The sequence below is a fragment of the Pteropus vampyrus genome, unplaced genomic scaffold (assembly GCF_000151845.1).
Source record: "Pteropus vampyrus isolate Shadow unplaced genomic scaffold, Pvam_2.0 Scaffold106, whole genome shotgun sequence".
Classification (NCBI taxonomy): domain Eukaryota; kingdom Metazoa; phylum Chordata; class Mammalia; order Chiroptera; family Pteropodidae; genus Pteropus; species Pteropus vampyrus.
This window is the reverse complement of record NW_011888887.1, coordinates 4,460,522-4,468,465: the sequence shown is the minus strand read 5'-3', so window position 1 is coordinate 4,468,465 and position 7,944 is coordinate 4,460,522. Positions and strand designations below refer to the sequence as shown.

The 7,944-nt window shown below is 32.7% G+C and overlaps 1 pseudogene; it reads right to left on the bottom strand.

Moving 5' to 3' along the window:
* Positions 1 to 66: 66 nt before the first annotated feature.
* LOC111743042 lies at positions 67 to 1,018 on the bottom strand (annotated as a pseudogene).
* Positions 1,019 to 7,944: the final 6,926 nt, after the last annotated feature.

Below are 7,944 nucleotides of genomic sequence, written 5' to 3'. Positions count from 1 at the left end.
CCCCCCAAATCACAACTATTTTCTTCTCTGCAGCAAAACTGTACCATAAATTTCAAAGTTTTAGTTTTAATCCCATGACTCATCATCTATTGGATTGGGAGTTTGTGAAGAAGAAAAAACAAATATTTGCTGACTAAATGCTCTTGCCCTGATAATTCTTTTGAGTATCAACTGATGCAAACACATTTCCTCTTATACTGACACTGAAGCCAGGAACATATGTGCTAGAGGCAGTTTCTTCCAACCATACAGGAACATCCTGTTGAGCATCCAACTGCAGTTTCACTGAACTAAATGGTCATCTGACAGCACTGAGAAAGGAATTAGCTCTGCCAGTGTTCCCACAATGACCAAAACACTGAATTCAATGAACACATTCATCAGTAGTAGAAGAAATACCAAAATTGATAACATATTGAACATTTTAAAATCCAGCTTTCTGGCAGCTACTGAAGTAGCTATGAGAATTGTCTGTAGTGAAAATCCCCAAGAGCATGTTCTCTTTTTCCCTTCCAGATTCCAGATTGCCTGAATACTTGTAGTTTCTATTTTTTTCTAGACAAAGAGAAGTTGCAATAAAATTTGCTTTTTTCTTAGTTCTAAGGTCATAGTTCTTTCATCATCTGTGTTTCGCAGAATTTCTACAAGCTTTTCTCTTTTTGAATACTAGCCAACTCAATACTCTGCTGAACATCTCTATGTACTCTACCTTCTTGTCCAACAGCAACAAACAAATAATTCAACTTTTAAAATACCGCAGCCAAGCTTGGAATTTCCTCTGGAAAAATTGCACTGAGCATAACTGTTTAATGTTGTTCATTTCTAGGCAGGAGATTAGCTTCTTCATTTCTGGTCCAAAATCTCTATATAGCATGCAATCAGCTTCATCGAAAATTAAATATTTTAGTTATCTGAGACCATTTTTTTCTTCATCTATGATATCCATGAGTCTCCCAGGAGGAGCACATAATACATCATAGACTTGTAATGTCTGTATAAGAAAGGAAGGTAACACCATTCTTGGTTCAGGCACTCAGGAAACTGATATCCTTCTTTGGTTTTATCCTTACATAGTCTTAGAGACAGAAATTATTATTTTCACTTTTCTTACAATGAAAGAGAGGCTTGGGAGATTAGATAATTTATAATTTATCTAATAAGTGGCAGAGGCAGGAATTCAACTAAGCTCTGTCTGATTTCAAAGTTCCCTTCCTTCCATTACACGATTCAAATCTATTCTCCAGAGTCTTCTGGCACTTCATTGGCTTGCCACAAATATTTGTTGACTACATGAAGAACGGATGATCGAAAGAAATCATCTGAGGCTTTATGGGCAATGCTAAACTGAGAAATAGAAATACGAATATATTTATAATGCTTATAAAATTGCTCTATATTTTTAAGCAGCCCTGTCTCTTCTGACAAAGAAAGGCTACTCTAACCTTCCTATGAAGTGAAAAGAGAAACACTGCTCCATTATATCTACAATTAGGATGGACTTCAGCCAAAATTAAAAGGTAGGTAAAGACTTAGAGGCTCTTCTATTTCTGTAAGATGGCTCCATGTAGTCACTCCCTGACCTCAGTTTAGGCCAACCTCCAGAATTAACTCTGCTTTCTTTAGTTTTGCAGTCTTAGCTGGTGGTCATGGAGGAAAAATAATTTTGGAAGAAAATTCTCATGAGGACTTTTAGCTTATAGAATTTGGATCCAAAAAACAGGGTTTTTTAAAAAAATTATATCCTTCACTTACTAGTTATATCATTTTGGGTAAACCGCTTAACCACTCATTCTAAAACTTTGGAATGTGGAAATTTCCTCACTTGGTTGCTGTGAGGATCAAAGATGATGTAGAAAATGAATGAGGTTCACAGTGGATACAGTTTTTAGCTGAATTTTTGGTATTTATAAGGCCTATATTTTTTCAACCAAAAATAAACTTTTTAGGGCTTGTGATTTTATTTAGATCACATGCCTTACAAAAGTCTAAATAGATATATTGTTAGACAATTTATAATCACCTTTGTTAAAGAGAAAAAAAATATGTACATTTGGAATTATCCTCGAACTTGGGCACACCTTGCCTTACTTTGGATTATCACCTTAATTTACTCCACTTTAAAGATTTTCTATTTTGAAATAGACAGCAAATGTTCATTTTGTGGGTGCTGGAATTCTACTGGAAATAGGACACAATCTAATGTACATCCTCCCCATTCTCTCTCCCTGCAAAAAAAACAAAAAACAAAAACAAACAAACAAACAAAAAAAAACGAACTTGGAAAACAAAGAGGAAGCTCCAGTAAAAGTGTTGGGGAAAATTTCTCCATGAATCTCTGATGTTTCTGCAAAATTTGCAAGCCCAACTAACTGCCTCTTCACTCTGGTTTATCTTTTCACAGATTTGTAAGGTGAGAGCCTTGGAAGATACAGTTAGTCTCTCCTTGTAGAACAAAGAGCAGGTTGTTTTTTGTCATGTATAATAAAGATAATATTTCCTTCTGGGGCAAAGAATGACAGGTTTGCTCTCTACCTATTAACAGATTCAGGTTCTCTAAGCTCAGGATTCTACTGTGTGCTCTGCCTCCACCTGGGGACCCTCTGCAACACCATGGGATTTGGGGAGCAAGAAGAAGCTTGCTGTGCTGCAATAAAGCCCATCGCCTCTAATCTAGGATTCTCTTGTCTTCTGCCAGCATGAAACTGTGACAGACATCTTATTAGCTGTGAGTAAATAAAAATTCACATTCTTTATAGTTCCAGACACTATACCTGAACGGGGCCTTAAAAGGATGCAAAAGAAGTTGGCTGAGTGAAGAAGGCTAATAGACTTCAGATGTGTGTGTGTGTCTGTGAGAAATTGGAATGTTAGAGCTCGAAGTGCAAGGAATGGGCGTGGCAGCAGATAATCTAAAATGCAGTTTGGGAATATTTGAGAAAAGAAAGACCGAAAGGTGGTTTTGCGATTTTCTGCTGTACTAAACAGTCTCATGTGAATAGTTTCATTTTACTATCGCAGTAACTTTCTTAGGTAGGCATTACTAGCTTTTTTGAAAAAATTAAAGCTCAGAGAGTTTAAATAATTTCTCTAAGATTAAACAGCTAATAATTATTAGAACGACCATGTAAAACTAATGCTCTTTCTATACTATCTTCAGCTACTCCAGGAGGAAGTTTTTGCTCCTATTTTGTAGGTAATATTTGGAATCATCTTTTTTTTTTTTTTTTTTTTTTTTACAGAGGGGGAGTGGGGAGGGGTGATGGTGGTGGTTATTCTGTTTGTTTATTTGTTTTTCTTTTTCCTTTTCTTTTAGGTTAAGGTATTCTGATCAGGTCTATGATAGATGGACAATTTGGAAGCAGCACGAAGTATTGGATAGAGCTAGTCTGGCAAGAGTGAGAATAGTCATGAGGTAATGGTAGCTACCTACCTAATCATTTTTAATGGCCCTAGAACTGAGTAATGACAATTGTGATGCAAAAGAGAATAATTAATGGAGTTTGGAAGTATAGTATATGGTAAAGGTGAAATGTTAAAAAAAAAGGCACAGAGGTTTATAGCTTGAATGACTAGGTGGTTTCAATTAATTGAAACAGATGATTCTGGAGAAGACACTTGAGGGAAAACATTAATTATGTTTATAAGATAAACCAGATGACAAAAAATGAATTTCTAATGATGAAAATTCAGGTAGCTCTTGTTTTGTGGAAGATAAACTTTATAATAAGAGATGTTCAGTTTTTCACTAAGTTGATAAATTATTTTTTGCCAATAATTATAGCCTAATAATTAAAATTATAAAATCTTATAGATATGACACAACATCTAGCAACAGTGTTTCCCTCAAATAAGAAACAAGAACACATACAAAAGAATTTATAAGAAGGATTAGAATGCTAATTTATCCACTCTATCTTTTATTGTACGTCATTAAAACTTTTATTAATAATACTGTTATTTCAGGTTTTTTTTTCCTGAAATAACAATTCCCCTCACTAACTAAATTATTTTGGCTCAAAACAATTGACAGATATCTCCTTTCTTAAATCCTCTCTTCAGCCCTCTCTGAAACCCCCTCCAAAAATTAAGTCCTTGAAAAGATTTGAAGCAAAGGTTGCTCATGAGCAGAAAAAAGAGCAAAATTTCTGTAATTCTGGTGATTGACTTTGCTTATTCCTTACACTAGTTTATATAAAGGAAGCCTGAATGATTCAAGCCATCTGTGGATGTAAATGTTTCTTATATCACTTTTTAAAAATACAACTTTTCTTTGAAAATGAAAAAAAATATTCCTTTTACAAAGTTTTTTCTCAAACAAAAAGATTGTGTATATGCTCAGAGCAAGTTTCAGATCACTGTTTAGTCAGATGGCTGATTCACTACTGCCATCAATACCGGGATAATTTTTCTCAATAATAGAGACAACTGGCTGAACGTAAATTCATGTTCACTCATCTAGATATGTTGCCTAATAACTGATTCATTCTTAAGTTTTGCCTCCCACTGTTCGAAATCAAAGTTTCAAAAAAATCGTTATTCAAATTCCAGTAAAAGTATTACCATTGCTTATTTTAAACTTGTAATGTAAAAATAAGTACCCTGACTTTCATATTCAAGCATTTAAACTGTCTGCTAAGGAGTGAACACACAGTGCAAAATACATTGACATATTATTGAATCGTACACTTGAAACCTATATAATTTTATTAACCAATGTCACCTCAATAAATTTAATTTTAAAAAATCAGGTCAACCAATGACATATGCTTACTTTTGGCAAATAAGTTATTTAAAATTTTTTGAATAGAGATAAATATAAACAAGAAATATAGTCAGCAATTGGGATAAAAAGTACATGTTTTTAATATATTCTGCTATTGTTTTATTACATTAAACTCTTTTTGACTCCATGAAGTAATATCTTGGAATGTTATATCTATATGTAATGTTATAGGGATGGAATCATGGCATATTAAATGATTTTGGTAAATAACTACTTTAAGAATCATTAATATTTACTGAGTTAGCTGAGTTCCAGGCAGTTTTAGATAAGGAGTGTCTGACCATGTACTTATGCAGAGTATTGTTAATAAGAAGTTGTGTGACTTCTAGTTTGATGTATTCAAAATTTGGTTTCATAGTAAATCCAAGATATTTATTTGCTAGAAATGCTATCACAGTAATCGGGGGCTTCAAAAGTTTGATCTGCAAACAAAAAGGCTTTAGAAGTAAGGTGACTTATCTTCTCCAGGGCAGGCCCTGATCATATTTTTTCTATAAAGAAACAAAGAGCAAATGTTTTCAGTTTCGAAGGCCATATGGTCTCCATCACTATTCAACTCTATTATTGTAATGGAGAAGCATAGATGACTGAGTGTAGCTATGTGCCAATAAAACTTTATTTACAAAATCAGGTTACAGACTAGATTTGCCAACCCCTGGTTTAAATTAGTCTTATATTTGCATTCAAGCCCCCATTCTCCAGAACCTAGTACAACATTTGAAAGGGACATAATTAAAGTTTGTTGAATGAATCAATGAATTGCTAAAATAGAATAATAGTATAAATATAAGAATTCATTCACAAATTTAACAAGTATACACTCAGTATCAGACACAGGACACAATTCTAGGCTCTAGGAAACAAGAGTAGACTAAAGAGGCTGAAAAATAAAATCCTTGTCCTGACAGTTTACATTCTCAAGATACAATAGATGATATACCATTTAAATAACAAAATGTATAGTATTCTAGATGAAAATAGTAAGAAATAAAGAAATGAAGAAAGGCACAGGGAATAAGGCTTGTTGGGAGAATTGCCATTTTAGATTAGGTAGCTGAAGAAGGCTACATATGAAGGTTACATCTGAGTAAAGGCCAGAAAGAAGTGGGAGAAACACATTCCAGGTACAAGGAAGAGCAAATACAAAGGATCTTAAAGAAGTATGTTAGTATTTTAAAGGTGTCAATTTCCTATATTTTAAACAAAGCACTTCTCCAAATAAGATATCATTTACATGTAATAAAATGGACCCATTTTAAGCGTAATGAATTAGTTTATGATGCAATGGGCTCCATTAGTTCTTGGATGTTTAATGCCATCCCCACCCCCAGAAAAAAAAATAGATATTATCTTAAAAGAGCCAAAAAACCTTTCAGGAAAAAAAGCATAATTCAAATACATGAAAAGAAAATTTCTCACATACATTTTCTACTGGGTAACTATTTAGTAAGCACATAGTTTAATGCAAAAGCTCAACTACTCAGTAAAACAATGACCTGTCTAGCTTTCGTTTTTCAGATTATCTAATGGTTGCCTTTATAATTCTCCTAATGCTTGAGGTAACCTTTCAGACAGTTACATACACAGTAGGCCCTTCCTCTTCAATACAATAGCCACTAGCCACTTAAAATGTGTTTAGTGCTCTAAGTTCAAAATTTACATTTGATTTCAAAGACAGAGAAAAAATGCGAAATAATTCATTCATAATTTTTATATTGATCATACAGTGAAATGATATTTTGGATCTATTGAGCTAAGTAAAATATGTCACTAAAATTAATTTTGCCAGTTTCTTTTTACTTTTTAATTTGGCTACTAGAAAATTTAAAGTCACAGATGTGGCTCACATTCTACTTCTGTTGGGCAGTGCGACTTTAGATGTAAAATTGACTCCTCCTCTACCTGACTTCCTAATAACATATATTTTTCACATTTTCATGATTTAAAAATTTCACGTTTTTTTGCTTTCTTCTTGCATTTGATTTACAAGATCTGTTAAGTCACTTTTCATCATTTTCCATCGACCTATCACTTATTTTCTAAGTCCAAGTATCTCTCCTTTCACAGATCAAAGAGAACACATTTTCTTTAAGTTCTTTGATTTCAAAAAGATCTATTTGGTCAAGTTTTGACTGTTTCATTGCACAACCTACTGCCGAATTTAAATTATGAACATAAATTAATAAATAAATTATAAATATACAGCAAGGTGCATAAATACAGAAACAAATACATTAGCAAATATATATCTAATACTTAAATTAGCTATTAATATTTTGACATAGTTGCTTCAGATTTCTTTTTGAGAAAATAAATGTTAACAATACAAACCTTTCTTCTTCGTGCCTTACAATTTTACTACTATCCTGAATTATCACATTCCTTGTCCTTGCATGTTTTTGAACTATGACTATAAATATTTGTCTTCATAAACAAGATAGACTGTTTCTTGACAAATTGGTAGTTACAAAACAGTCATGCATACGTGGAGCACAGCATAGGAAATATAGTCAATAATATTGTAGTGGCTGTGTGTAGTGCCAGATGAATGCTAGAGTAATCAGGAGGATTACTTAGTAAATTATATAAATGCCTAACCTTTATGCTGTATACCTGAAACTAACTTAAAAAGAATTTAAAAAATAGTATCATTCTGATTCGGCAGTTTGACTTTTTAAAATCAATTTACTTTGAAAGCACTACTTACAGTAATACATGTAAAATCATTAAATGTATGTTAACTACTGTATAGCTTTCCATTGCAAAAAAAAAAAGTTTATTTTGTACCCTATAGAAGAACAATTAGAATTTATCAATTTTTTTGGCTGTTAGGAATAATGATGCTATGAATATCCTAGTAAATATTTTCTTCCTGAGAGTTTTTCTAAGTGCAGATTCATAGAAGCAAAATTGTTTGATCATAAGGTATGTACATATTGACTTTAATAAACACAACCAAATAATTCTCCAAAGGGCTTATACCAGCTTACATTTCCATCATTGGGATATGAAATTCTCTTTCTTCATATTTTTACTGATACTTGTTATTAGTTGTATTCATTTTTGTCAATTCTGAGTGATGTGGAATAAAATTTCAATGTGGTCACTATTTTTATGACTGAATTTGAACACTTAAGCAAACACTTTTTTCTTTGTCCATT